General features: G+C 33.6%; 1 protein-coding gene across 1 annotated transcript in view; it reads right to left on the bottom strand.

Annotated features, from left to right (window-relative positions):
- Positions 1-24,135: 24,135 nt before the first annotated feature.
- The window catches only part of LOC111502608 (longitudinals lacking protein, isoforms F/I/K/T-like), a 37,030-nt gene continuing 35,901 nt past the window's right edge, over positions 24,136-25,264 (bottom strand). The window contains exon 2 of the transcript XR_012464845.1: positions 24,136-24,553. The gene's annotated coding sequence lies outside the window, so the exon portion shown is untranslated. The remainder of the gene's footprint in view (positions 24,554-25,264) is intronic.

Here is a 25,264-nt window from a genome sequence, read left to right as displayed (position 1 = left end):
CGCCTTAAGGATTTTCCTGTGTTTTCCTATGTTTTTGAATTCCAATTGCCTCTCTATACAAGGTGTATATTAAACATCCGGCAAAAATTCAAGGGACTATTCTGAGGATATTTTGTATTTTGATGATTTTTGATAGAGTGCTTTGTCAAATCGATGATTTCCGATAATTTAAAATCGAATTCCTTCAGAGTAGGTAGGTAACCAACCGCATATCCAAAATTTGCCCAATTCCTTGCATAAGGAATAGTCAGTGGGCATACTTCAGGATTGGTTATTAATCAAATCAGCTAAAGAAACAATTCGTTCAGGCCATTTATAAGGAATAGTCAGTGGGCATACTTCAGGATTGGTTATTAATCAAATCAGCTAAAGAAACAATTCGTTCAGGCCAGTTCCAACTCCCTACAGTGCAGGTCAATGGACTGACACCTATCAGAAAACAACTACTCCCCTGGCTAATACCAATAAGGGCGTTGGATTATATCCGACAGGTGTCATTTTAGAATTCTCCACTGAAGTTATTCCTGCATATGCTGTTGGCGATACAACTGCTGCAATAACTCAAGTTATTCCTGCATATTTATAGCCAGTCTTCAAGTATTGCCCACTGACTATATGCGAAGAGAGCGCTTTGTTTCGAAGACAAGGAGCAAAAAAGAATTTCGAACTTAAAAATGTATTACCAAAAATAACATGCAATGTTTCTTTATCTACTGGAACTGTTAAAAATGACTACACCTCCTTGGATACAAGAATCCAATATTCTCCTCACCGACTCCCGAACTCTTTCAAAAACAACAGGATCGTTTCTCATTGCGTTACACCCAGCAAATTGAATATCTGCAGCCGTTTGTAGTAATCAGAATTATTAGATTTTTTATTACTTGGTAGGTCCAGTTTTGTACGCTATAGTTTTATTTCGGGTACGTTAATAATTTTAAGATTACCAAAATTGTAATTGTGGATATTATTTTTTGCCTCGTATCTTCGAAACAAAGCGCCCCATCAAACAAAATATCCTTAGAATAGTCCAAGAAATCGTCCCTTGATTTTTTGCCACATGTTAAATAAACACTGTATATTTTTGGATGATAATTTTGAGTTTTGAAACTTTTATTTTCTAACCCAAACCCAAAATGTTCCTTTCTTTGGTTCAACCAAACGGTCGGTTGGTAGTCGGGGGTAGAAAACAGTACGCTCCAGAATTGTTACGTATTCACTCACTCGAATTGACCGCCGTGTTGGTCGGTGGTTCAAGCCCCAGGCTGAACGCTCGATTTTCACTTGCTAAGGTCCAACCCGTGTTAGGAATCACACGTTAGAAGGTAGGACTTCGTTAGTCCTTAGCTCGCACAAGTTTACATTTCTGAGGGTTGTCGTTTGTAGGGGTGCGATATCTAGTTAACGGAAGAAAGATATTTTAAACATTTTTTTCTTCAACATTATAAACCGGAGTATCAAATTATGAAAATTTCATCACAGGTAATAATTTTGTTAATAAATCTTACCAATGATTAAATTCATCTGAATATGGTGAGAGAAAATTCAATATTCTAAAAAAAACACAAACTAGATAGATACACAATAAAGGTATTCTATGAAGTAGATTTTGGATAGTTGATTGGATGAAAATGCATTTAAATAAAACAAGATTAGATAATTCACTTTTCTATTCTATGAATCGTTTTTAAATGTCTGTAATAATTGTTTCTCTGCTTGGCAGTATAAGAACACTTTTCACATTTAAATAATCCTGCCTCGATGCCACATTCCCACTTCAAATGCTTATTCAGTGAACTTTTGTGTCTATACCCACGTGAACATCTTGGGCAGTAAACAGGAAAAACTGAAAATAAAATGTTTTGTTATTACTTGACTCGAAGGCTATAATTTAGCGGTAGCAAATAATGCAGCAGTAAAAATTTTTTGATGTCACATATGATTATGAACCGAATAAATGTTGAATGTGATATGAAAATACGTTTCATAATTAAAAAATTTCAATATGGTTGAAAGGTAAGGTTTCCACTTGTGACAGAAGGACCGCTTTTGGATAGAAGTCCATACATCAATAGACATTCAAATTGAAAAATATTTTGAGCAATAAAGATAAATCAACAACTTTTCTTTATATGAAATAACCTCAATATGGAACAAGTATAATGAAATAAACCCGCTTACCTTAGTTGTCGTTAGCAATTTCCTGGAGTTCATTGTTAACGGTATTCACTTTCATTATACAGTGATGAAGTAAGGGTTTACTCATAAACATAACCTTCTTTATTATGAGGTTTTGATCAAAGTCTTCAATTTTTTATAAATAAACAGCATTTTATTTATTAACGAAGGAAGATTGATGAAAATGATGATGAAAGTGATAGTAGTATTATTAAAAGGTGTATTGGTCATAGCACATGAAATGGTACTCCTACTAATAACTGAGCACTTTATAATATAATAGTTATATAGTTACTACGGGTATTAGGTTTGGAAAGACAGCTTTTCAGCTTTGTACTTCTTCATGTTTATATTAAAGTTACTATTTATGCTGCTGATACGACCATACATGTCTATCAATACCCATTTTGCATACAAACTTATATTTTTGACTCCTTTATTCTTTCTTAATTGACAATCCTAAAAATTGCATTGAAAGTTGTCATAACACGACACCAATAAAAAATATATAAAAATACATAATCATACGCCTACTTAAAAAAATTCAACAATTCAAAACGATTACATACATTAATTCATTGAGATAGTCAGCAACTGAATAGTAACATTTTTCCAACAGAAACTGTTTCAATATTTTTTTTTAAATATGTAAACTTTCCTTTCCTTTTATTTGAGGTGGAAGGTTATTGAATAATCTAGCACCCATGCTATTTGCAGATTGATTGCTCAGCTTTAAACATACCGTATGAAAATGTATATCTTTTTCCTTTCTCGTATGATAATTGTGCACGTTATCATTAAGTGTGAATTTATTTTTGTTTCAGAAAAAATACATACATGCTTCATATATGTTGTATCGTAGCTATATAACATATATATAAACACATGGTGTAGTCAATATACCTAAGTTTGGAAACAATTGTCTACATGAATGAGAGCTAGACACTCCTGCCATGCAGCGAACAATTTTTTTTGTGCTATAAACACCTCAGCACACCTAGTTGACATACCCCACAATAAAATGCCATATCTAAGTTGGGAGTCTATATGAGCGGAATAAAGAGTTATTATCTGTTTTCAGGTTAAAAGATTACGCATGTTCCTGACTAAGTAATTCATTGAGTTAAGCAATAATATGTCCACATTATGCCTTCCAGTCAAGGTGCTCATCAATATAAAGCCCTAGAAATTTCATTGTATCTTTATTAGAGCTTGATAAGGGCCTGTCATTCACTTCGATTTCTATTGTGTTACATGCTTTCTGTTTGTTATGAAATCTAAATAACGTTGTCTTATCAACATTCAAACACAAGTAGTTTTCATTGAAATAGGTACTAATTTTTTTTTCATTACATCAGTGCCCACCTTTTCTATTTCCGATGTTGTAGGAGCTGATATTGTCAGTGAAAAATCATCTGCATATGCAGTGTACTTGCCTGAATTGATATTCTTATCTATATCTGTCACATACAATATAAATAGCACAGACCCTAATATTGACTCCTGAGGAACACCTCTCTCAAAAGTTCTCAGTTGTGAGTTGACCTTCTGAGTCTTGCTGCCATTGTTTTGGGCTATACTAACATACTGCATACGATTTTTTATGAATGTTGATATCCAAGTCTTCGCTACCCCTCTAATACCAAATCTTTCCAGTTTTGCTAGTAACTTAGCGTGGTTCACACAATCGAACGCCCTGCTCAAGTAACAAAATACTAGACTTTCACCTCCTTCAATATGTTCTACCACTGTGCTATAAAAGGAAACTGAAGCCGTTATCGTCGACCTTGCTTCTCGGAAATCATGTTGGTTTTCGGTTATAATTCAAAATTTTTCAATAAATGTTATAAGACGGTCCAGAAGAGAGTATTCGAATACTTTTTGAGAACCGAAAGGTATCATTACTGGTCTGTAATTTTCCAAATTATTTCGATTATTTTTTTGTGAACTGGAATCACTTTCCCACATTTTAGTCCTTTTGGGAAAGCGCCATTAGAGAAAGACAAATTCACCATGAAAGTGAGAGGTGTTATTATCGATTTGATAACTTTTTTTAATCATCATCATCAGGAACATCATCTGGACCTGTCGAACATTTATTTTTTAGTCTATTATTTAATATGCTGACTAACTCATTTTCCTGAAATGGACTCAGAAAAATAGAATTGAGATTAAAATCTGTATTTTCTATTGGTTTTATGCTTTTTTTGTCTAATTGAGAAACCAGATCATTTGGAGCAGTAACAAAAAAGTTTTTGAAAAGTGTTGCCAACTCAGAGGGATTTTCAATCATTTCATCTCCCATTTTCATTTTTATGATTTGGAAACCTCTAAATTTATTTGACAACTCCGCAATCACCCTCCAGCATGTTTTTGCAGGGTCATCCGATGCAAAAATCCTGTTTTGATAATGTTTCTTTTTGGTTTTTTTTTCAATAAGGCTTTATGTTACTTTTTTGAGATACGATATTGGGTATATTTTTGTAGTATGTAAAGATCATTGAGATTATTACTGGACAAACTAACTTCTTCACTAATCCAATACTTTTTATTAATTTTTTCATTTTCCTTTTGTGGAAAATTTTTATTGAAATGATACATGAATACTGAATGAAAATAATCGAAAGCATCATCTATCTTGCTCATTTCATAGAGAACACGCCAACGTTCAGACATTAGAACGGTTTCAAATTTTTTTATTGCTTCTTGTGTGAAGTATCGTTTCGTTCTAAGACTTTCCATGTATTCGTTTTCATGTAATGGAAATTCATATACGATTGTTCTATGATCAGAGTAAAAATTGTCAACAACGCAACAGGTTCCGTTCTCATTTGAATTTACCAATATTTGAACTATAATAGTACATGTTTCCAACGTTATTCTTGTTGGCCATTTCACTATTGGAGTTAGGCAAAAAATAGATAAAATATTGCTCAACTCATGGAATTTGTTATTTTTGTAAACGTTGAAATTAAAATCCCCACAGAGAATAATATTGACATGGGTTTTATTCAAATAATCTAACACCTCATATATCCTATCCATAAATACATCACTATTTCCTGAGGGAGATCTGTAACAATTGAGAACAGTATATCGCTCACCCTTTTTAAACGTCACAGCACACGTTCCATTTTTTTTCATCACAGAACTTAGATAGATTAATTGGAGTTGCCTCAATATTTTCCTTGGCCCATATAGCTACTCCTCCACTTTTTTTTAATGGCCGACAGTATGAACTAATTAATTTAAAACCATTGAGATGAAATCGTATTGATCTGTTATTCAATTGACAATATACATATGAGGATATTCATATAATGGATACATCAATATAATTTTTTGCTATATCTGTGATATCAATTAGTTATTCAAATACTGCTGCACTTCATGCTCTCATGGCAATGTTAGTTTGCGAAATTTCACCCCGAAGTGGTTGACCTACAGTAATCCAAAGAGGTGAAGATTCTATTTCAAAAACTGAAGAAGAAAATAAGGATGGTGATTCTAACCAATTCTTTGTGCAATTTTTTTTATTTTTTGTTAAGTTGAAATAAAATAATTATTTATCGTTTGAATTATTATTATTAATTTATTTGTCACAATGTCAAACGGCATTTTAAAATTGAATTATTATTCACAATGAAATTTTTGTTGTTTTTTCCCAGAATTTCGCTCTTAGAATACTCGGAAATTCAGAATTAATTCCTTCGTTATCTACTTTGACTATATTTACAATAACCCAAATGGAATAATATTGCAAACAAAAGTTTCTATTCCTTTTTTTCTAATAATTTCTTTGTCATACACCTATCCAAACTTTACGCAGATACGATTTCTTCCACCGGCCATGACTGAGTCCGGTAGCTGTATTTCAAACACCTTATTCACAAGTTTTCTTTTCTGCACTTTCTCTGCAAGGTTGACTATTCCTGCACTGAAATGCATCAACCAATCCAATGTTTACGTTTTCCTGTGGTACCCGTTTCATTTCATTAACACACACTCCGGCAATCACTATTTTTATATCAAGGCCACTTCTTTCAAGGCCACCATTAGCGCATTCCAATAAACCACAGAATAATTGAATAGAACTGGCCGATACTTGATGAAAATCCATAAAAAAAACTGATTAATACAGTTTATTGTATGATTTTCACTATAAAAGGGTTTTACAAAAACCGCGACACGTGTTTTGCCAGTTTATGCTTGAGGAAGCTATTGTATAGCGAAACACGTATCGGGGTTTTTGTAAAACCCTTTTTTAATGAAAATCATACAATAAACTGTATGGATCAGTTTTTTAAACCACAGAATGTTTATCACCAAATAACTTTTTTCTTGCTCCTAAGAACTTGCACCTGATTTTATATGAAACACTAAATTATTCAGTTGATGACAGGAAATAATTGCAATAATAATTAATTATTGTGAAATGTAGATTTATGTGGATCAACTCAAGATTAGTACAATCAAAATGTGAATTTGTAATCACTGATAGCCCAGATAAATTCAGATAAAAGAGACATACTGAAGAAAATATAATATATTATAATTATAAACAACTTTTGAATAAACTCAATTTAATTCATATACATATTATGAAATGAAAACAAGATATAACAAATTTTCCCAAATGACAAACCACTTCAAAAGTACATCTGTGAAAAAATAATAATAGTAATTCAGAGCTGAGAAGATCTCCAACAATAATTTGGACTAGAAATAATTATTTTTATTCAATCAGCACAGCATTTCGAAGTCGCCCCAGAGCTGCGTTGTGAATTCTGAAAATATAATAGTTCTATAATATTTCAGTTCAACAGATTCAGTTGGGTATCATTTCTTAGGGATTAGAAAGTAGATAAAGATCGTCATGAATTTATGATTTCAGTTTGTATTTCCAAAATGCTTCAGAAAATCCAATATGTTCAGAGTTATTCTTTATCGATCGTTTCTTCTGAAGAACAAATGCACGTTTGTGTTATAGTGTATTATGTTATGGAAGGCTCTATTTTAGGAGATACTTTCATAATGATGTTAATAAGGGATAAAGCTTTCAATAGATTCAATAGAAAAAAATCGGAAATTAATTTTTAGTTCTATAAGGGCACGTGGAACGTCACTAATCAGGCGATTAAGAGAGAAAAGAAGGCATATTTCATCTCAGAGTTCAACAAAAAACAACATCAAAGATATCTGGGAAACCATAAAATCTAATGATTTTATACCGAATGAAGTTCACAGTATTCAAGACAATTTGAAGGCTCCCTTACAGTCAAATGATTTTTTGTTAACTCGATTCTTATTATTGAACCACCCACAGAACTCATTCTTTCTATATGGACAATAAATTGATATATATACTTTCACTTGAAATTACAAGAAGTACATAATGTGTTTGTTTTTGGAAAACTTTCTAAGATAGAAACTAATGCAATGGTATATGATTTTCTGAATATAAAAGTCATAAAAACGTGCTGTCCATATAAAATTCTATATATAAAGCATATTCTGAATTTTTGTTCGATTAACGGAATGGAATGGAAGAGAGCAGTTGTGAAAGTAGTACAAAAAAAACCAATCCATCAGATTATAAAGATCTACGTGCTATTAGTTTATTATCAACTTTGTCGAAAGTTCATAACTTGTGATGCGTTGTTTGAAACTTTTTGTGTAGTGATGAAAATTACTGGAGTGTTTTCCCAACACCAAACTGTTATTTTTGACACTTCGACACGTGTTTAGATCACCAAGTGATCATCTTCAAAAGAAAGATCAAACTCTTGAAGATGATCACTTGGTGATCGAAACTTGTGCCGGGATTATAAAAATAACGGTTTAGTTTTGGGAAAAACTCCAGTAATATTTGAAAGTTCTTAAAAGAGCTATTGAAGTTCATTGGCAATAACTGAATCCCCATTTCGTTAAGGACATAGTTGTGCAACTGCTTTGTTGCATGAAATAGACGATACTATTAGAGCACGTGACGCAAACAATAATACAGTACTGATACTTCTTTATTTTTGTAGAGCGTTCGATACTACTTACTTCAATTTAATGTTAATAATTCTTGGCTATATAGGACTCTCTAAAAAGGCTATACTTATCAGTAATCACTATCTCACCAACCGTCAACAAAAGGTTACCATAGAGGGAATTAGCTCAAAATAATAAAAGCTGATATGTGGGCTACCACAGGGTACTATTTTTGGACCCCTTTTGTTTGCCATCTACACATTTCAACTTGCTAAATTTTTAGAATTTTGTAATATACATTTGTACGAAGACGACACTTAGTTGTAGTGTAGTTTCTCACCGGAAATGATAGATACGGTTAATTTTTGGAATTTGAAGAAGAGAGAGAATATCACATGAATTGAAAGATGCTGGCTGGTTGAATATGAACGATAGGAGCGTGTTGGTTGCATGTTGCAACTTTGTTTGACAAGATAATTAATAGTGAAGTACCGTCTTACTTACACCAGAAAATTACATTCATAACTGATGTGCATAACATCAATGTAAGGCACAAAGGCCGACTTACTCTGCCCTTCAGCACAGAGTTCTTCAGAAGGAGTTTCAGCTACCAGACCTTGCAGTTTATTATGACATTCCCGATCCCATGAAACGAGATCAACCGGTGAATGATATCTGATTCGATTCTATAACGAATGTTTGAAGTTCAAACTGAATAGACAAAAGTGTTTTTGTATAATTCAGTGTTCATATAAAAGTATTTGTTTCGAAAGTACTGTTCTCTCGGGGATTCTGCTTCCAGTTTGTGTCTAAAAGTTACTTCTTTGTATAATTATCACATCTTTATGAAGACTTTATTTTAAAATTGATTGCTTTCTTCGTTTCTTTGAAATATTCCCATATTTTTTTGTATGATGATGAAGAACTAGGAAGCCAAAAGCTTTCTTTCCCAAAAATATCTTAGTTTTGATACCACTATGAAACATGGGTATATATATATATATATATATATATATATATATATATATATATATATATATATATATATATATATATATATATATATATAGCTGGATTGCTTCAGTTTTTACAGCTCTGACAATGAAATAATCAGTTTACTAAAAACAAGTTTATTAGGTTCACTAAAAACATTATAAATGCACTCTGAGGTGCTGCTTCAAATGGTCGGGCCTTTTAAATTTCTTTCCACATACACGGCATTCATAACTCTTAGGTTTTCCACAGTCTAGCGTCAAATGCATTCTGAGTGTTTTTGGATTCTTATAGATTTTATTGCACTGGTGACAGGAAACAGAATCTGAAATTATATTCAGTTGAAGCTCTTGGGCGGCTGCACCGGACATGTTGGAAAGAACACAATAATATCACAGTTTTTGTTTCTGCGGATGTTCTTTTTCATCAAATGAATTAACAATTTTTTATGTTTTTGATGAAAGTTTTCATTCAGTTTTTTCAATGCATAGAAATGATGAGAAAGTTGAAGCCTGGTAGTTTTTACAAACTTTCACAGATATTAAATGTATTAGATCTCTTCAGCCGTTGAAGTAACAAGCGATGTTGACCTCAAAATTTTGGAACTCGATAATTTTGTGAAACCCCACATAATTCCTAAAATTTGGATTACGAAACTTATTTCTTTGTTACTTTTTTCTGATAATAATAGCATTTATTCCTCGGACAGCAAATTCAGTCAATTGAAATGCCAATAATGTTTAAAAAAATGTACTGTTAGGCAAACACTTCGGTGTATAAACCAAGAATAAATTTCATACTCTGAAGTAAATTGCACATTTTATATGATTGAACTTGGTGTAACGTTTGAGGTAGACATTATATAATTCTACTAGAACTTCAAACTACATGAATGAGTGAAAATATGATAGAACTGACCGATACTTTATGAAAATGCATCACAACGTAGTCAAAAAACATACTTTAATGTGAGATTTCCACTTAAATGTTCACAAAACCCCTACACGTGTTTTGCATGAAGATGCATTTGTAAACTGTCAAGTGGAAATCTCACATTAAAATGTTTTTTGAATACGTCAAAGAGAAATTTGGGTGCACTAACGTATTTTGATGGAAATTGGAAAAAAATTATTATACTTATTTCCAGAGTTACAGTCCTCCGAGTTAAGAAACTTGCAATGACCTTCATTTTACACAAAAAAAGTATAGAAAAACAACTATTCGTTCAATATATCACATATCGCAATATTTTCCAAAACAAAACTAAAATGTAAACAAATTAATTTGAAAAGTTTTGTGTTGAGAAAGTTTTTGAAATTTGTGGCATGTCCTTCAAAATGGAAAATGAAACTATAGTCATTTTAACATGTAACCGCTCACCTAGCAGTAACATTGATGTTTTTTTAGAAAATATTTCAAGCTCCACTTTATGTGGAGCTTCTTTAAATATTTACTCTACTATCAGTTCCAGGTATAGTGTACACTTTAGTAAGCTCACACATATACTTCATAGTTTTAATATGTCACCCATCGTGAACTGGCCTACGATAGTTACATATCATTCTGCGACTATCATTGATCACGTATTCACACGGTGGTTTGTGTCATCGACAATGACGCGTCTGATCACCGTAGCGTATTGTTCGAGTTCGAGAACAGAAATCAGAAAAATGTAAAGATACCTTTCAAACCAGAAGAAGCTTTAATCAACAAGCCATTATCAATTTCAATAATGCTCTCACAAAAAAAATTGGAATGAGGTGTTCAGGTACTCAAGCCTTGAACAACTTTCAGTTCATTCATGGATTTTTTCTAATTCATTCAAATATTCATTTTCCTTTGAAAACATATTTTGATAAGAATAATGTCCCCAACAAAAAGTAAATAACAGGTGAAATTAGGAAAACCAGTATAAAACTGAAAGATTTACAACATTTAAAAAAATACTGATTTAAAAAAAATTATTTCCTTATAAATACAAGTATTCTACTTAAAAAATATACACTTATTTATTTGCATGCTATTTCCTGGGCTTTTCAATTAATTAAATTCAATGATTTATGGAAATTTAAAAAAAATATTTTTATTTAGATTAGGCGAATCCCTCTAGATAATCGTCAGTCTATGAGACAGCACGTCTAGAACATAAAGATGAACGATAATTTTTTTGCACATTATAATAATGACCGCGAGTTTGCGTCAGATCGAAATCGTCAGATTATTGAATGAGAGCTTTTTTTTGTTGCACATATTTAAAAATCTATAGCCGCTTCCCCCACCGATGAAAAAGTATATATTATATAACATTTTTTCCTTCTTATCATCTAAGTTTTGCAACCTAATATGTTTCTATGACGAGTAAATCTCCATTTTGCATCGTGGGCTCCCCTACTATAATCCAGGCGTGTTTAGAAAATATTACTGAACCTCTCACTCATTAATGAATTTGTTCTTTCTGAAAAGTGAGTTTCCACAATGTCTGAAAGTTGGAAAAATAATTCCCATCTTCAAAAAGGCATGATATGAATAACTATCGTCCAATTACTGTAACATCAAGTTTCTCAAAAGTATTTGAGTACTCATTTCACAACCGACTTTTAACAGTTTTGTATAAATGCAATATCTTCACGAAAAATCAACATGGCTTTCTAGCTGGTCGTTCCACTAGTACTGCCATTATCGCTTTTTTTGGAAAGGTCATAGAGTTCATGAGGCAGGCGAGTGCCTTGCTGGGATTTTCTGTGATCTCAGCAAGGCATTCGACTGTGTCAATCTTAATCAGTTAACATCGAAATTGTATAATTATGGATTACGATGTTGAACATTAGAATGGATTTCCTCTTTTTTGAAACACCGTCATCAGTCAAGTCAAGTCAAAAAAGTTTATCAGCTCTTAAGATTAATTACAAAATATTGTGAATGTGTTTTGTATGGGGCCCTGCTATAGGCTTATGCCTCTTCAGGACCATCATCAGTACGTATGTATTCCAAATATCCAAACTGAAAGGGTTGGTTTCGTCAATTCGCAGAGTAAAGCCATTAATATTGGCGTACCACAAGGATGGATCCTGGGACCTATTTTATTCATATTGTACTCTAACGATCTGAATAAATTCTTGACAGGCGTTTATGTAACAATGTATGCAGACGACACGCCATTGATAATTCCACAAAAAAAGAATTTAATATGCAAAAAGATACAGAAAAAGCTCTAGAACTGATGCAGGACTGAATTTGAACGCTCATAAAACCCAAATCATACGATTTCATAACTATCAAAGAAAATGCGATCCTCTCTGAATCAAGACGAGTGTTGATGTATCCATTGACAGTACAGATGAAACCAATTTTCTTGGACTCTTTGTTGAACTTATTGAAAGCTCAATCATTAATTTGAACGTAATTTCAAACTCAGTCAAAGTGAGAGAGTTTTAACTCTGTGTATAATTCAAATTGTAGTGTTTGTAGCAACAATACGATGTATCAAAAGTTGAAGTGAAAGAAAAAACCGAAATAATTAATTGTAATTTCACTGAAACATCCATGAATGAGTCTTCGTTTAGAGGGACTACTTTTATTATTTTTCCGGTAAAATTTTGGATAGGCTGCGCTCTCCGATTTTGAGAAAAAATTTGGGTTCAGTCAAAATGAGAGAATTTTAACTCTCTATATAATTTAAATTGTAGTGTTTGCCGCAAAAATACGTTGTATCAAAAGTTGAAGTGAAATAAAAAACAAAATAATTAGTTGTAATTTTACTAAAACTGCCAAAAAGAACATCTTATTTGAATGATGCCCAACATTGAAGAGGTTATTAATAATGTTCATGGCATTTTCTTTGTTTATTCCACATCCCAAAATAAAGTTCATAATGAATATATTAAACATGGTCTGAAAAGCTATGAATGATTGGAGCACAAATTGCAGAGAAGTAAAAAGAACGTTTTTGAGTTATGAAATTGAATTGATAGAATAATTGAATGGCATATTTTTCAAATTTGATTTACTTATAACTCAACCCGCCAAGTCGGTGGTGTTAGACTGAACCACTCAACAATCTCAAAATGGGAAAGTCTAAAAGTTTTGGAAACGAAAATAAACCAAACTTCCCAGGCTGTCAATTGCAAAGTGAAGCTTCGACATCCACTGACAAATAAATTTCATTCTCTGTCTGTTACTGCAATTTTCATAAGAAGAACTTAATGAACTTGTGATCCAGACAGCACCGTTTCGTCCCTCCAAGGTCTCATTGTGGTAGGCTAAACCACAAAACCATACCAAAAAAGACAAACCTGAAAGTAAAGGTGTTTCTTCATTTCCGCCTTGGGGAGCCTCGTTTACCTTTGATATTCAAACATACTGACACACATGATTTTTACAATCATTCAGAAGATTTGTGGCCAGAAGAGGAAGACAAACGACTGCATACAGCGAAGATGACACAAATTTTATTGGTGCTGAAAATGCCTTTTCACAATTGGATTGGAAAATGATAACTGCTTACCACTTACAGTACCACCGATAGGATAGGGTGGAAATTTAATCATCCAACCGCTGTCTCGTGGGGTGGTTGGTAGGAGAGGTTTAAAAAATCTGTTTAAAATGTGTTTTTTCCGTTAACCAGCTGTCGCACCCCTACGCGAACCCTCAGAAGTCGAAACTTGATCGAGCTAAGGATTAACGTGGTCTTACCTTTGAACGTGTGATTCCTAACACGGGTTGGACGATAGTAAGTGTAAATCGATAATTCAGACTAGGGCTTGAACCACCGACCAACATGGCAGTCAATTCTAGTGAGTAAACAAAGCACCCACGTCGAACCGCCTGGCTACCGAACGGAATCATGAAGGATCTACTGAGAAAAGTTTAGGGAAAAGCCATTCTGACATACGAGGAGTTATTCACAATCGCAAACTCGTCGTTGACACCATAAAACACAGTAAATCTGGTTCAGCCCTGTGCCAATGAAGATGATGAATGTAGTCGTAACTACGTGTTGAGAAATGTGTTGAAATGTTTTTTACCACTTTCATTCATAACTAACCTTATTGCAGTTTCGTCTTATACCTACGGACATTTTGTAATGAGTTTAGTGTATTCGTTTGAAAATACATTTTTCATCGTGCTTCAGTGTTTGTCAATTTGCATGTAACGATTATTGTATAGATTTCATTGGTATGATTTGTTCCAGTAACTTTTTCGCCTGAAATTATGGAGTAGTATGCGTCAAATCCGGTAGTTCTGATTTTTTGCAGACTTGTTTGTGATGTTGGCCTAATGAATAATCCAAGTTTATGACCTCGGGCGCCGAACGCAACTTTGTCAAAAAATGAATTTTTTCTTCAATTTTGGCGATAATAATACTAAAGAACTAGTTTTCAAAATCTGGTAGTTCTGATTTTTTGCAGAATAATCGGCTTTTTTCTCCAATTGTGGCGATAATAACCCTAAAGGACTAGTTTTTGAAATCCGGTAGTTCTGATTTTTTGCAGACTTGTTTGTGGTGTTGGCCTAATGAATAATGCATTTTTTTTTTTCGTTTCAGTTGTTGACTGGCCGGCTGCACATAACGTGAGTGCCGTTTGAATTCAAAATCTACAGAATGGCTGATCCCAGTCCCAGCCTGGGTTTGTGTTTTATATGTAAGGATACTTTAAGTGAAGGTCAAGTGCGCCTAGTGAATGGAAGAGGTGTAAAAACCCTTCTTGCGTCGAGTATTTCCCTTAAGAACATAGAAAATCAGCGTTTATTGAAGCGCGTAAATCCGAATTTGATCAAAGCAGCTGTTAGCAGTGGAAAATCAAATATTACCCCATTGAGGGCCACGAGATCAGTCTCTGAGTAGTTCAATTTCAGAGAGAACACTGTTGTTTATGTGGAGACAAAATAACTGAAGAGTTCCTTGTGGCAGAAAGGAAGAAGAAGCCAGAAAAACAGAACAATGTCATTACTGCGAAAAATTTGTCTCTCAGTGCAACAATCTTGAAAGCAGCTGAGAAACGTGGTGATGAATGGGCTCTTAAAATGAAAGAGCTATATCTGAGAACACTGATTTGGTAGCCCTTGATGCCAGATATCATCGGTTTTGCCAAACAAAGCTCTACCAACCAGGGGAAATCGTCAGCATCTCATAGTTGATAAGGCCTGATATTGCAGTAGTAGATATCCCAAAAATCAACGATCTGTCCGATGTCGAAATGACATATCCCCTAATGGGGTCGATCCAGACACAGTCGAATCTCAACCGGGACTTTCCAAGAGGGCTAAATCAATTAAATTTTTTTATTTATTACTCAATTCATTTACTACTAATTTGATTCATTACTTAATTTGATTCATTTTTAATATTACTCAATTTCCTATCAAATAAACTCATTAACTTTTGTTGTACTTATCTTTTTTACTTCATTATTCGTAGCTGAAAAAATAATAGACGAAATCAAAGATGAAATTGTTTTATTTCAAAACTGACTTTTATTTTAAAAACATGTGTTCCATTACATAAATAAGAATTTATCAATTTTCCTACATTTCTCTCCTTCCTCTTTGAGTTCATTTCAATGTCTTCCTAGTCAATTCTTCACCCTTAAACATCATCGTTCACACTTCTCATTTTCTTTTTTACCATCCCATCATAAAAAGCTTCAATGGTATAATCAGGGTCAAAATTAAATTAATCAGAAAAACATAATTGCAAAAAATTGCGAAGTTCGAATAAAATGATAAACTTTGAAAGGCTTAATCTCAGAAACTATTGGGTCTACAGAGACAGTTTTATTGTAGCAAATTTGGTCTACTTTAAAAACTGACGAAGCAAGTTTTTTCAAAAACTAGTCCTTCAGGATTTTAATCGCCGAAATTTGAAAAAACCCGAGGTCACAAACTCGGATTATTCATTAGGCCAACATCATAAACAAGTCTGCAAAAACTGGATTTGACACATGGTGTGACGTATAAAGTTACTGGACTATCCTAGGTATCGATTTTGAAGAAGCTACTGTGTTAGCGAAACATGTCGAGATATATTTTTAAATAAAGTTTGTGAATTTCAAATCGTGAGTTGTAGCTTATGAAAGGTATTTCATAGAGAAGTGGGGAAGGAGCTAGGAGGGTCTGTATTACAATTAATTAAATCTATTTTTAAATGTAAAAATGAAAAATAACACTGAATCAATTAATATTTCAAAAATATCAATTGGAAAAAATTAAACCATATTTCATTTTGGCAAACCTCCCACCCGCTGGAGAAGCAGCAGAATAACATTGTGACATGGCATATTATCAACTTTAAACTTGGTTGGGTAACGAACTGACAGCAACATATTGAGGCTGGAAGCAACATCAACGTAGCATTAGGTCCAAATTTACACAAAAGGTATTAATTCCGGAAGTATTTCACAAATGTATGCTCACATTGTCATGGTCCTGAAAATTGCTCCAATATGGAAGAAAAAACCTACGAGGAAGTTATTGATTCAGATGGAACTGTGGATGAAGAACCAATGCAGGCTGGAAATAATATTGGAGATGAAGAAGGTGATGGTCTTGAAGATCAACTAGAATTGGAAAGGTTTGTCGAATCTAACGATGAAGAAAACTAATGGAAAAGTGATTGAAATGCAACATAAGATATTTGTACATAACAAGATTAACTTTCTTATTAGTCAATGGGCTATGCTTGAAGACTGGCAGTAAACAAATCTAAAGCAAATGGAACTTCAAACGTTCAAGCCAGTCTCTATATACCTACACAGTAGGTTTAATGGACTGACGCCTATCAGAAAACAACTACTCCCCTGGCAAATACCACGAAGGGCGTTGGATTATATCAGACAGGCGTCAGTGCAGGAATCTTCACAGAAAATGTCCTGCATATGCAATTGGCAATACAACTGAAAGAGTCGACTGATGAGTGGCTAATAAGCCCGAAACCGGTCTGCAAGTGTGCCCGTTCCATAATTGAAGGTCGACTCTTTCAGTTGTATTGCCAATTGCATATGCAGGACATTTTCTGTGAAGATTCCTGCACTGACGCCTGTCTGATATAATCCAACGCCCTTCGTGGTATTTGCCAGGGGAGTAGTTGTTTTCTGATAGGCGTCAGTCCATTAAACCTACTGTGTAGGTATATAGAGACTGGCTTGAACGTTTGAAGTTCCATTTGCTTTAAACAAGATTAACGTTTTTGAAAATATTATAACTAATAATGTAATCAGAATGAAGTATCTGAATTCAATAGTATCATTTACATGTATATTTATATTTTATGAGATTTTCTATGACATGACAGAAATGTAATTAGAATGTGATAAGTAAACTTTTAACTGAATAAAATTGCAGCAATCACAATTTTTTTAATGAAATTGTTCATAATGATCGAAAACAAATTCGAATTCGAGTTTTTTTCGATTTTTTGCATTTTCTGAAAACATTTACTATAGTAATGTATTTTTTTACACCATCAGAAAGCAGATATCTCAACGAACAAAAGGCACATCGACAAAATAGGGTTGAATCAAATAAATTACTGTATATTTGGAACATAAATGGTGACTTTTCACCAAATTTCGTGAAAAAAAATGTCTTGAAAAAGATAAAAATAAAAAACCAAAAACTTAGTTATTTGAATTTTTCATATAAATTTTGAGATTATGTGAAAAAATTGTAGATAGAAAAGTTGTAGATTTTTTTATAACTTACAACTTTGCAATTATCTTTCTTTCATAGAACTTGTAGTTTTGCCGGAAATAGAGATAAACCATTTTTACGCTTGACAACTAACTTCCCCTACTTCCTGAACTCAGATCGCCCGTAATTTATTTTTCCTTTCAATTTTATCACATTTCCCTCCTTTTCTAATGGGTTTAATCATACTGTTTTTTTTTGGTTTCAAAAATGATCGACCCTGGTCTGTTTAGTGTTTTCAATTTTTATGTAATCATCATTGAATGGATTTTTATTGTAATCTAAAATGGAATGAAATGAAAATGATTTCTGCAAGGACTTTATTGTGTAATTTCCAAAACGATTTGAAATGAACCACTACACGTCTAACAAAATGAGGAACAACTTAAAGTTTTCAGAAAGTTTCATGCAATATGATATTTATATCACTCAAAGAAACATATTTGAGGGTTTCGTCCAAATCTTCGGATAAATTCTCAATATCATCACCGGATGATTCATCATTTAGAGAGATGGGACTTTGGGGAGGGTCATCCTCGAATGTAACATCAGACTTTGATGACTGTGGTATTTGTAAGAACCTATCGGGAGTTTCAAGAACCTGTGCTTCTTTCAATGGAGGTTCCCTCGTTTTAGTACTTGACCTCAAAACGGTTTTTATTGACTTTGGTTTAATTTTTCCGTCGGTCTTTTGCTTTACTGGATCAGTAGATTTTGAAATTGTCTTATTATTAATTTTTTTCTTGTTGCTAACTTGTTTTGTTCCAACTTGTGTTTTACAAGCAATACTTTTTTCATCGGGTTTTGAAGCCAGTTTAGAGGTAACACTTTTTTTGAGCGACACTTTTTTCATTACAGATGTTATATTTTGGGGAGTTTTTTCTTTAATCTTTTTCGTGATCTTTTTCACTACCGGTTTTTTTAGAACCGTGGTATTTCCTACCTTTTGTGTTTTTCCCAATTTTTTTTTAGGATTTCCTTTACCACCCTCCTTTTCCATTTGTAATAGACATTTTGTGCATTCCGTTTTATTTTTAGCTATAAATCCGCCGCAGTGACCACATCTGAGAATGAATGATTTGACTATATATTTGCCTCTTTCTTTGGTGACTTTTGTATTTTTAAGTGACACTTTTCCAGTAACTTTGGGTTTCTCAATATTTGTTGATCGGGTTTGTTTTCCAGTCAAAATATTCATTTTATCATGGTTTCTAGTTCGTTTTGAAGACGCAATTTGGGTTTCGTCACGGTCAAGTATACTAACAGTTGAAATTTCTTTGATGTAACACAGAGGATCTGTTGATTTGCGACCTACAAAAAAATTCGTAAATGAAAAAATTATGATGAACACATGCAATAATAACTACTTTCCCAAAAAAACTTTTCGAAAGTTTATGTATCTGGATAAAAATAAAACTGATAAAAAAATATAATAGTTACAGATATTCTCTCAGGTTTGGGTTTTTTTTCGTTAATATACATGCAGTATATGTATTTCTCATTCAATATACGAGCTTTGAAATGTGATTTAGCAAGCGATTCCCGTGTTAGGAATCTCAAATTAAAATCTGATACAGTCCAAGTAAACGATATTGGGCCCTTTTAAAATTGGAGGCACTCTCAAAGGCCAAAAAAAACCAATACATAGAAATGAACCGGCGGCGAACTAGCCACGTGGACTGTAGACTTGGTGGTTCGTATTGAATAATTTCTTCTAAACGAGTTTTATGATTGGCTGAAGAGTCATAAAATTGAATTTGAAGTCATGTTACGGTTGTGAGTAGAAATCGGGAAATGAGGGGATGGTTATCGTCGTCGCGTTCAGTTCATGAACGAGTGTGATAACAACGTAGACTTTTTCCAGTGTAGTGATTCCAATAGCGAAGGTGAACAATACGAAAAACAGTTACCAGTGAATAAGATTCGGATGCAATTGAATATTGAAACACAGAGAGTATGTTTCAATGTATATAAGAATCTACATAACGAATTTGGTTTCGAGAAAAACAAAGTATTACAAGAAACATCAGATTTGATCGAAATTCCTTTCTAACCTGTACGTAAAATAGTCAAAACCTAAAGTTATGAACGCAAGAAGCGATGTGATACAGGATTACCAAAACCTTTAGATGTTCATCTAATAAAATCGAAAAAAAAACAATGTACGACAGTTACAAAAGCAATGAGATTCCTACAACTGAAATCAGAAGGAAAAAACTGAATACCTCCAGCCATAACGTGAGCTGCTATGACAGAACTCTTTAGAATTGGAAAAAGAAACTAGGATTTAGATTTAAAATAATACATAAACGACAAACAGTTATGGAAAACAGAAGAATAGTGGAATACTTAGAAAAAATAAACTGAATATAGACAAGAACAACCGCAAATTTTCTATTTGGATGAAACTTGGTATGACACTCACAACACAATTACGAACGGGTGGACTGATGGTTCGAGAATGTGTACGCCTAACGTGCCTGCATTGTGCATTAAGGAGGAAGTAAAGGATGGGTTCCAAATTCTTTGAAATTATGTGGAAAAATCTTAAGGACTGCAATGTTAACTATCATAAGAACATGAAAGCTGATATTTTCGAGGAATAGTTTGAGAACACATTGATCCCAAATTTGGATGCGAATAGTGTAATACTACTTGATAACGCTTCCTACCATTCACGACAGCTCATCAAAGTACCGAATAAAAATTCGAGGAAAGATGGAATACAAAGTTTTTCAATGGACATCATTTTGTATTTTGAAGATTACTATATCAAAAACCAACTACTTAAAGTTTTACAGTCAGAAACATTTGAAAAAGTGTATGCCCTTGAGAATATTGCTGAAAAGTATAGACACACCATACTGAGACTTTCCCTTATTTTTGTGTTTTCAATCCCAACGAGTTGATTTGGGGTAAATTGAAACAAAGCATCAGGCGTAAAATAATTTTCCAAAATTTGATAAGCTTTCGAAGAAAGTTAGTGAAGTGTTTTCAATTATCACCTGTTATTTGAATCCCTACTTTTCCACTCACCTGTGTAAACGAAATATTTATTATATATATATTATTATTTATATTTTTACCTGATTTGATGCCTTATTACACAGATTTGCTAATATATCAACTAAGATTTCAGTGCAAGGCCACATTCGTTTTTGACTTATCGTTTACATATGAAGTAATAGATAAAACGTCAGCCTTTTTTTATATTTCATGAATTGAGCAAATTTTTGACGCCCAATCATTGTCTTCCAAATGAGCAGCAAAGATAGTGAACATTCATTATATCGGTAGCAAACCTTATAAAACAACTTGCCATTTTGTGTTTGAGTTACTACTCAGATCCCAAGAAAACAATGTCTAGAGTAGGAGTATTCAAAGCATCCTGATGATATTTATTTTTGTGTCACAAGCCGACAAATAGTTTTTACAAAATCGTACAAAACAATTCAACTATATTTTTTTTACAATGATTATATTCGGCTATCAACGCTCATTTCCAGAAGAGATTTCTGATGAGATGACTTTCCATGATATCCTACAAGGTGTCTTCTCAAAACATGAGGATACTTGAAGCTTGCTTGGCACTCCGGACACTGCAGTGACGGCTGCTTTCCACATTCTACTTTGATATGTCTGGTCAGATTACCCTTTCTGTTATAGAAACGTTTGCAGTTAGGGCAAACAAAATTACCTTAAATCGAAATAAATACGTAAGAGTCAATGAAATTTTCAAGAAATATTTTACCGCATTCCACTGCTGAAGCACAATTGAACAAAAAGGATATATGAAAAGCGTTCTCTTTCATTTATTTGCTTTTTATCATCCCAATCTTCAAAATATTTTTTTCAGAAATATTTTTATATGGGATTCTGTGCTGGCCCTACTCTAAATATTAGTATTTACAAATGAAGAAACTAGATGGCATCACACTGATCAGTTCTACTGACGATATAGCATAAAGAAACGCTCATGGACCTAGTAAATACAAGTCTCTAATGGGTCGCTAATTAGTTGGTGAGACAACACCTCAAACTCACTTCGCAAAAGACTGAAGAAGTACTTCTTACAACCTAATGGAAGATAACCCCTATCCAGTTCAATATCCAAGGCAACATAATCACGCGTTACATATCTGGGGATGTGGCTGGATACCGAACTATCTTTTTCTGAATATATCTGCAGGGCTTTCCTGAAGCACTAGTCAGTCTCTTACCTGATGTTGGTGGTCCCTGAGCCCCAATAAAAAAATTGACAAGCAGGGTTCATACGTTCATACGCATTTGTTCTACGGAGTACCACCTGGCATCCGGTAACAAGAAACTATACTTGCGTGAATCCAACGGGTGATGTCTATACGACCCTTTAATGTAGAAAACATGATGAAAAGGCTGGTGAATGTGAGGAAATGTGAAACGACACATTTGCAGTCATGAGACAAGTTATAGCTACAAAAGAAAGACTAGGTGGACTCAATGAAAGTCTAGGTCCAGACGCCCTAAGTCAAACGACGGTCATCAGATAACCATCACCTAGCCTCCTAGGTTTGTTCAATAGCTGGAAAACTGTTTCTGCTTGCGACCAACCTCCACTTCTCTGTAAACTCAGTTCAAACGCTGAGATTCGAAAACTCTTTTTCTTGAACCATCGTTACAAGGGGGACAGTTGGGACTATAAACTCAGCTTTGTATTTTTCGGTTACTACAAGGCCCATAAGGGTCCCACGAGTAGTCCATCAGTCACAGCAGAGCTTCGCATTACCGTAACGAAACGCTGATCGTTATCTTAAAAGTTCAGTTGTGACATTCAGTTGACTCAGAGTCATACACCCTTCTGGCACGGATACAAACATCTTAGTATGAAGCGTCATTTACGAAAACTCAGTTTTTGGGGTTTTTGATTACAATACTCATTATTCAGTTAGAATTGTTTCAAAATGCTTGAATGAACTCTGAACTTCAAATTCGGCCTAGTACAAATTCGAACTCAACTTTAGACACTTTACCTTCATATCATATCAACTGCATTTTGCTATATATTTCTAATAATAATAATAAAAATAATAATAACAATGGCTTTTATTGATGGTTCCATACAAAAACAACCAATCAAATGGCAGGATTCAATATCTGCGTATGATAAATCATCGCAGAGATTGCTCTTCCATCCAACCATAAGAACAAAAGAAAAAAACAGTATGATATCAAAAACAGTGCAACAAGTATATACAGCGAAATTGAAACTCAAATATATCGATTTTGTTGAGCGTCGATAAAGCTTGATTGATTTCGACATAAGTCGATTAGTTGGATCTATTTATTGTGAGAAGATATTTTTTTATCTTTCGTTTGAAGCTTCCTAATGGCAGAGGTTTATATTCAATGGGTATCCGACTATATAAGTAGGTAATATGGTAAGTGAAAGATCCGCGAAATAAAAAAGTTTTATGCTGTGGTATTGTTAAATGTGACCTGAACTTTCAGTTAAGATGGTGTACGTTAGTTCTGAAGAATATTTTTTCGAGAAGATAGGAGGGTTTTTTGTTTTAAAAAATGTTGCAGAATGAAATGTTCATCTGGATTACATATTCAACCAACCCACATCTCCGAAGAGATGGGAAATGTGTTCTCGTCTCCTCTTACCCGACCCGTAATGAGCCTAATGCATGCTTTCTGAAGCTTTTGGACTTATATCAACATGTTATAAGAGATATAATCTCAAGCAGGGCTCAATAAGACCGTTCTGCGCTATTGGCGAGTTTGAACAACCTACCTGGGAGCTGTAATTTTGATATCTTTTTTGCTATAGATACACTAGACTACACTATAGACTACGCTTCATCGACGCTCGCAGTGCAATGTTTCGATGTTGTCAAAACCACAGGAAAGGGCGAGTTTGAAAAATCTACCAGGGAGCTGGAATGACTCGATGTTGGACGGTTAAAGCAGAAGAGTTAACAATCAGAAGATACATTTGGGAGCGATGCCTTCGATATAACAAATCCCTTAACCGTCATTTTGTGTGGAGCAGGATGGATCAACTGAGCGAATAGTTTGAGTCTATTCTGTGTTTCATTATGTTACACAGGACAGTATTTTTTTTTTGTTTCCGTCGTCAGCATTCCCAAGCCGGATTGTTTTCACTGTTTTTTATTTGCTTCATCCAATGATATGGCAGCTGGGCAAGAACTTATTCAAATTTTTTCCGCGCTCAGAAATGACAACTCCGATTGTTTACTCTTCTGTGGTGAACGTTTGTCACTTTGGGTCTTTGGGTCAGGAGAAGAAGAGCCACACTTTTTTGGAAGGAATATAATTTTAGTCAATTTTAATATAAATTTCATCACAACATCTGAGAATCAATGAGAAGCATTCTTGATAATTCTATAACCAAGAGTAGCCATAAAGAATGTTTTACAAACTTGACTGTTTGCACCTTGATCACTGAGGAGAAAATAATTTAATGTCACTGTACGATTCCTGATATTCATCGATGTGGGTCTTCTATTTTTACATTCTTCTCTGGTAGTGTGAGTGTCTAGGAAGAGTTTTCTCTCTGATCGTGATAGAGACCAATATTCTCTATTTATTTCCTTTCTTCGTTCTTCACTGAATCGGTAAGGACATCTCCTCTTGCAGGAATTTGGACAAGGTGGTTTTACATCGTACTTTGAATCAGATGTGTTTTCTCTCATCCGTGTTGGCCAATAATAACCTGAATTAAGAATCACTTAGGTACATAAGAATATTACAAGTTATTTATACAAGTAGTTATTACTGAACTGACAAAAGCAGATCGGTAAACCATTGAGAGTATGGCAGGGTGGATCATTGTTCGGGGTTGATGAAATTGGAGAAAATATTGATAGAGGAGTGAATAAGAATAAAATTTCTACCTTCAACTACTCTACTATGAATTGAATCTTGAATGTTATAATATCCATAAAATTATTTTTTCCTTACATTATTTCAATCACCTATACATGATATTCTATCTAGATTGTCTATTAAACTATCACATGTAGACACATAATGAAGTGTAATGATGAATTAGTTTCTAACTCATCATAATTTGGTGTTGAAAAAGGATATTTCTCCACTAATTTTCCAACTAAACACACACATCAATTTTACATCACATATGATATCCGTTTGGCATCAGATCGCATATGTAGTGTTTTTCGATATATGTGAACGTATTAAGCTGCATTTTGAAATATTTATCTATATCGTGTTACCCAAACATAAATCTTAAAAAATTGTACAACGTCATTATATCAACGTAAAATTTAATGGGAATATCAACAAATTGAACTCAGAAAAGACAGTGACGTGTCTCTTTGACAGTATAGAATGTTTTCTTCAGACTGAGTAATGGATTATCAAAGAATTGAGATATTCAAACAAAAAAGTGAGAATACTCAAA

The sequence above is a fragment of the Leptinotarsa decemlineata genome, unplaced genomic scaffold (genome assembly GCF_025532065.1).
Source record: "Leptinotarsa decemlineata unplaced genomic scaffold, Ldec_3_MD MMD2_tig00000133_RagTag_RagTag, whole genome shotgun sequence".
In the NCBI taxonomy this organism is placed as follows: domain Eukaryota; kingdom Metazoa; phylum Arthropoda; class Insecta; order Coleoptera; family Chrysomelidae; genus Leptinotarsa; species Leptinotarsa decemlineata.
This window is presented reverse-complemented; position numbering and strand designations above follow the sequence as displayed.